Here is a 6,894-nt window from a genome sequence, read left to right as displayed (position 1 = left end):
TTCATAGAGGGTTTCTACCCTGGCTAGTGTGATTACAAAGGAAATAGTGCAGTAGCCCCTCAAATTGAGGGAAAAGAGCAAATCAAAATACACATCAGTCTCCTCAGCCAGAGTGCCAGCTACCACAGGGCTGGGGAAAACGCCGTGGACGTGATTTTGCTGCATGCGAAAATGAAGGGAGGGAAATGAAAAAAATATAACCACCATGTCATTTAAAAATGTGTACCTACAGAGTTGAAGCAACCACGAGTGATGCTGTGCAGATGGTTTCTCTCTTGCCAGGGAGAAGTGTAGTGGGGCCAGAGTCTTTTAATCTGTCATATATATAACCTAAGATTTACAGTTGGAATCAGACTTGAAAATGTAAATGGATTTTCAATTGCAGAGTCTGCTCCATCATAATGGCTTTCATTCAGAGCTTTGTCTGGGCAGAACAACAGCTGTTCTGCCTGGTTTTTTTCTTGGTTTGTTTTATTTTTAGACTTTTCTCATATGTAAAATGCCAGGAGATGGATGCAGACAGGGAGACCAGGTGATGTCTGCTAAATAAATGAAGTGCTTTCAGTGATACTTGAGTGAAACATGTTTAAAATGTTTTCTTCCTTATCTACCATTGCAAAATACACAGAAAGAGAGAGCTGATTTCAGCTAGTGAAGTGCCCTGACCCAGACTGCCTTCAAACTTCTAACTCTCAACTTGGCTATTCTGGATAAAACAGGACACAGAGATCTGATCTGACTTTGAAATTAACTTTTGCTTGAAATCACAAGATGGTTACTGCTGGGAGTCTCCTTGAGGCTCCAGGTTTTGCCCCTTAAAGTTAAGAATTGGAGAAAGCCAGTGGTCACTCATTTAAAAATGCCACCTCTAAAACCAATTCAAGGACTTAGGTATTTAAATTGAACAATTTCTGATGTTCAGATTCAACAATATTCTATTTTTAAATTTTTTTTCCAACTATCCCTTTATTTCAATGATTCATCTTTTTCAACATCTGTACATTTTTGCTGCTTTTTATTTATGATTACTGAAGATGCATGTTTGTCTTTTCATAAAGTGCACCTGTTCAAATGCAGATAACAGTGAGAGTTTAGCATGGAAACAGGAGTTACAAGTCCAAATACCGCTGTGGATCAATTTCCCACTGCAGACATTTTGTTGCTTGGAGACCTGCTGAATGTTCTTGCTTTAATCTCTCTTCCAAAGTCGAGCTCTGTACTTCTAATACAGCTGGAAAACGAGAGAATACTCTGTGTTTCAAAACTTGTGTAGGAGGAAAAGGACATGTAGGAAAAAACAACTCACCACCAAAACAAAAGCTTCAGCCCACCTCCCTGGAGACCTGGGAGCCACCAGGAATTTTTGTTTGTGCTGGGAAAGTACTACATGACTTCAGGCATGTAGTGAATGTCATACTTCTCTCACAAGGCAAGGATGTGTTCTTTTCACAATCCAGAATGGGAATTACCAGAACCACCATGGAGCCCTTAACATTGTTTCTGAGAAGAGAGCTCCTCTGTGGTTGGTCTTGCTAGAAACCACGATGAGAAGAACATCAGGGTTCGTTTTCCTCCTCAGTCATTCTCCATCTATTCCCCTCCCTGTCTGTCCCTCTCTCTTTTCCTCTGTTCTCAAATCTTCCCTTTACTTTTTTCCTCTCTTATCTCTCACGGTTTCTTTGAAACACTGCAGGCACGCAGGGCTGCCCCTGTTCATCAGAAGATGGACCAGCAGCAAAGCTGTACCTGCAGTTTTGTTTGCTTCCACGAGCAGATACTACTAAGCTGTCTGCTGTTCAAGTATCAGTTCATGCTGTTCTCACAGGCATTAATCCAAGAACACTATTTGCCTGCTACACTGGGATACTTCAATGCCAAAGGATAGTTTGTCCAATTTCAACCCCAAGGCTTTTATTTTGACGTTTAAAAAAAAAAGTGGACAAAAATACATTGTTACCATTCAGAAAAATAATTAATCATCTGTTTTATATGAGTGTGGATAATAGAGCTGGAATTAAGGAAATGTCCTCTTTGCAATATTCCCAGATTTCTGAATGAGAGGGATTCCCAAACAAACTTCTTCCAAAGTCACATTTCAGACTTGCAGCACCAGCAGGACCTCTGGCAAGGTTGGCAGGAGCATGGCTGTAAATGCAGGAAGCTTGGAAGCGGCTCTCAGAGTGGAACCACAGTGATGTCTGAGCAGAAGATTTTGCCTTGGCAAGACAGATCAGAAAAAGTTGAAGTCCCGTGTAAACTCTGATTTAGAGATTTTAATCTCTTGAAGATAAAGGTCCTATGTCTGACCTGCATTTAAATTCTGCTCTGGTGTAAAACCAGAGTAAGTGTGCTTAAATTCAGACCTACAGATTAATTTATCCAATGCTTCATAAAACGTGGCACTATCTCATAAAAAGCCAAGCACTTCTACTCTGATTTGGCAGGAAGCCATCCTCTATACTGGTTTTCTTGCTCCCTGTTCTTTAGCAGTACTAACAAGAAAAGAGTAGAGAAACTTCCACCATTCATCCAGAAGCCAGACGTGTCCTCAGATAATCCCTTGTGGGGCTGGACAGTGGGACCACGGCCAGATTCCATTGTCAGGGCTCCCCAGCTGGTCAGAGGGATGTGTTTGTTTCCAACCATCCCTTACTGCTTCTCAAGATGAATGGCTCCACACTGACCACTACAATTGCTTGATGGTCCCAGGAGAGATGCTATTTAAGCTAAAGGATGACACTGGAATGAGAACAAATGTGCCTAAATTGCATTCGTGGTGGTTATTAAAAGACAATAATGAAGTTTTAGAAGAGCAGACAGAATTATTAAAAGGGCAAAGAAGCCCCTAATTATTTTTAAAGTAGAACTTGGTACATTTTTGGAAGATTTATCAAAGTTGGGATGCTGAGGAGCCAATGGTTTCAGCGGTCCTTTAACCTTCTTCTCTCTGATCAAGGGGTTCCTTGGTAATTTATTGTAATTTGTTAACTCTTACCCACACAAATTTTGCTCTCTACCGGTCTCGTGTTGCTCTGCTGTGATGGCACTCAGCTCTACTCTTTAAAACAGCAGAAGAAACGTCTGCCTTACGTATCATGGAATCATAGAATCATAGAATCAGCTGGGTTGGAAGGGACTTCTGAGATCATCAAGTCCAACCCTTGATCCACTACCGCTGCAGTTACCAGACCATGGCACTGAGTGCCACATCCAGTCTCTTTTTAAATATCTCCAGGGATGGAGAATCCACCACTTCCCGGGGCAGCCCATTCCAATGCTTGATCACCCTCTCTGTAAAGAAATTCTTTCTAATGTCCAACCTAAACCTCCCCTGGCACAACTTGAGACCGTGCCCTCTTGTCTTGCTGAGGGTTGCCTGGGAAAAGAGACCAACCCCCCCCTGGCTACACCCTCCTTTCAGGGAGTTGTAGAGAGTGATGAGGTCTCCTCTGAGCCTCCTCTTCTCCAGGCTGAACAGCCCCAGCTCCCCTCAGCCTCTCCTCATAGGATCTGTGCTCGAGTCCCTTCACCAGCCTAGCTGCCCTCCTTTGGACCCGCTCCAGGACCTCAATCTCCTTCTTGAACTGAGGGGCCCAGAGCTGGACACAGGACTCGAGGTGTGGCCTCACCAGTGCTGAGCACAGGGGCAGAATCACTTCCCTGGACCTGCTGGCCACACTGTTCCTGATACAGGCCAGGATGCCATTGGCCTTCTTGGCCACCTGGGCACACTGTTGGCTCATGTTCAGCTTCCTGTCAATCCAGACTCCCAGGTCCCTTTCTGCCTGGCTGCTCTCAGCCACTTTGTGCCCAGCCTGGAGCTCCCCATGGGGTTGTTGTGGCCAAAGTGCAGGACCCGGCACTTGGCCTTGTTGAACCTCATCCCGTTGGAATCAGCCCAACTCTCCAGTCTGTCCAGGTCCCTCTGCAGAGCCCTCCTGCCTTCCAGCTGATCCACACTTCCCCCCAGCTTAGTGTCACCTGCAAACTTGCTGATGATGGACTCAACCCCCTCATCTAAATCATCTATAAAGATATTAAACAGAACTGGGCCCAACACTGATCCCTAGGGGACACCGCTAATGACCTGGCACCAACTGGATGCAGCACCGTTCAGCACCACTCTCTGGGCCCGGCCCTCCAGCCAGTTCCTAACCCAGCACAGGGTGCTCCTGTCCAAGCTGTGGGCTGACAGCTTTTTCAGGAGAATGCTGTGGGAGACGGTGTCAAAGGCTTTGCTGAAGTCCAGGTAGACCACATCCACAGCCTTCCCCTCATCCACCAGGTGGGTCACCTGGTCATAAAAGGAGATCAGGTTGGTCAGACAGGACCTGCCCTTCCTAACCCCGTGCTGGCTGGGTCTGATCCCTTGTCCATCCTGTAGGTGCTGTGTAATTGCCCCCAGGATGATCTGCTCCATAACATTGCCAGGCATGGTGATGTGGGAGATTCTGCTTAATTTAGTGTTGGAAAGTTCAATCCCTTCACTGAGGTGTATGAAAAATAATTTCTTCTATGCCAATGTTGGTTTCATTGGAAAAAATCACTACTTAAAATCACCTCCCCAACAAAGGAAAACAAAACCCCCAAAACTGACATGAAAATGAATCATATTCTTCAAAATCTTCTTTTTTCTCCAGTCACAAAATGGGGCTGGCAATACTTACATGCCTCTGTGAAGACTTTTGGGTAAGAAAAGCCTCACGGCATGCAAGATCTTCTCTAAAAAGAGAATTATTTGCTTAATGTTTTGCTTTTATTGTTCTGGTATTAAGAAAAAAATAAAAATCTCTACACAGATTTTGGACTGTTACACTGAGTTTATTTTGAAAAAGAAATCAAAGAATGTTTTTTTCCATCTCTGAGCCAGCTGGAAAGTAAAACCAACCGTATTCCACCCTAAGAAAGAAAACAAATGAGAACTTAAAAAAAATTCTTAGCCAAGTTTTTGTTTTGTTTTGGTTTTGGTTTTTTTTCTTCTTCTTCTTACTTTTCACTAAACAGCATGGAAAAAGTGAGAGGGGGATGGTGAATGAATAGGCTCTCGTTTTAGGAAGGCCTTGTTTCTGGGGAACAAGGGTTTTCTCTTTGTGCTTTCCCACCAATAGATACCCAGCCTACCTCTGCCTGAGTGTGAGTAAGCACTGGGAGCTCCAGAGACTCCTCCTTGCCCTGGGTCCTGCCCAGGCCCTGGGAGGAGCAGGGGTCCCAGCCAGGGTGAATGCCAGGCATGGGTGGCTGTCCCTGCTGCTGATCCCTCACCAGTGTGAGCCCCAGTGCCCTCACAGGGCAGAGCAGAGCCTGCTCCAAAGGCAGCGGGGTGTTCATGGAGAAGAAAACATCTCTTGGGTGCACAGAGACAGCTGCAGAAGTGAGGGGGAAAAAAGAAAAGCAAATCTGGAGGCTGGGGCTGGAGCCATTTTGTTCCTTTTGGATGTCACATCGGCGTGAGTTGCTGTGCTTTTAACCAAGGAAGCTGCACTGGGGAAAAGGGGGTTGTTTTCTCACATGTGTGAATGGATTCGGCTGCCTTTCCCCTCCTTGCTGCGGAGCTGTTTCCTCCGACAGCCCACGGCTGCCCTCTGAGCAGCTCCTTCCTTGCCAGTCGTCAGAGACCCATTCTTGCTGCTTGCTAAAATCAGAGGAGCTGCTTGCCAGGAAAAGAAAATTTAAAGAAGAGGTCAGCCATCGGAGAGAGAGAGAAACAGCAAGATCAGATGAGCCATTATGAACAGCTGGTTTAAGCTGGATGCGATAATGGCTCATCCAGGGACTGCTCCTGTTCTGTTTGAGACATCCTTCACTCAGGGGTGCTTCGAGTGCTAGGACAGTGAGCTGTAGAAGGTAATTCTTGCTTCTTAAGGCCTTCCTAAGGGTCTTGTCCACCTCAGACCTTTTAAGCAAGTTTCTAGCACCTAGGTGCTGCAAGAACAATACACTAAAATTGCAATGAAGGGATAAAATAGCCACTGTCTTGTGTAGAACTAGGATAGTGTAAGTGAGAAGGAAGGCCTTAATGAAAATAATTTTCATCAGTTTGATTTTTAGTACTTTTGAATGATTCTGGCTCTCCATGTCTCTAATCTTCACATCTCTCTTGGTTACACAAGCATGCACAGAGTAAACAACATTCACTTCCATGTCTCCACTTAGTGCTTCCTTTATTGGAACATTTGCAGGTATTATTTATAGACATCAAAGGAGATGAGTGTTTGAGATTTATACGCTCTAATCATCTGGAGGTGTTTCCAAATAAATTAATTAAACGAGTCAGAAATTACATAAAGAAATCCAGCACTGGATGTAAGTGGCATTGCCCCCAGTCTGCCTTCCCCTCCCCTTCTTGCAACAGTCCCAGTACATGCCAGGGTACATGAACTTGCATTTAGCATGATGTAAAACACGAAAAAGGATGATGGAAATGTGTACTCCGTATGCCAAGTTACAGTCTTTGTGCATAAGAAAGAAAGTCAAAACTCAAGCTGGAACAAAATTATTTCCGATCACTTAAAACTTTCCACAGAACCTTTGTTACCACTCAAACTGCACAGAAAGCAGATTCCACCTGGATGTTTTCCAGACCCTGTGTGGCAGCTGTACCTTTCATGACAATATCTTGGCCCTTTCTGGTGTCCTGCTTGCATCCCAGCCAATATCTCCTTCCTGTGACAGGTTTCTGAGCAGTCTTAGCACTCTCCTGTCCTCCCAATGATTTCAATCTTTCTTGCCATTTGACACATCTATTTCCATCCTGCAGGAATACTGGGTCAGAAGGATGGTCTGTCTCAGCCTGCCTGGCTGCTCAAGGCCATATTTTAAGGATGAATGAACACAGCAGGCACGCAACTCCAGCATCCCTCTCCAGGCAGCTTTGCCTGACAGTTCCACTCTTTG

General features: G+C 44.9%; 1 protein-coding gene across 1 annotated transcript in view; it reads right to left on the bottom strand.

Annotated features, from left to right (window-relative positions):
* Nucleotides 1-6,144: 6,144 nt before the first annotated feature.
* Nucleotides 6,145-6,894, bottom strand: part of COLEC12 (collectin subfamily member 12) — a 101,108-nt gene continuing 100,358 nt past the window's right edge. The window contains exon 11 of the mRNA XM_071737266.1: nucleotides 6,145-6,875. The gene's annotated coding sequence lies outside the window, so the exon portion shown is untranslated. The remainder of the gene's footprint in view (nucleotides 6,876-6,894) is intronic.

This window comes from Heliangelus exortis, chromosome 2 (genome assembly GCF_036169615.1).
Source record: "Heliangelus exortis chromosome 2, bHelExo1.hap1, whole genome shotgun sequence".
Lineage (NCBI taxonomy): Eukaryota > Metazoa > Chordata > Aves > Apodiformes > Trochilidae > Heliangelus > Heliangelus exortis.
This window is presented reverse-complemented; position numbering and strand designations above follow the sequence as displayed.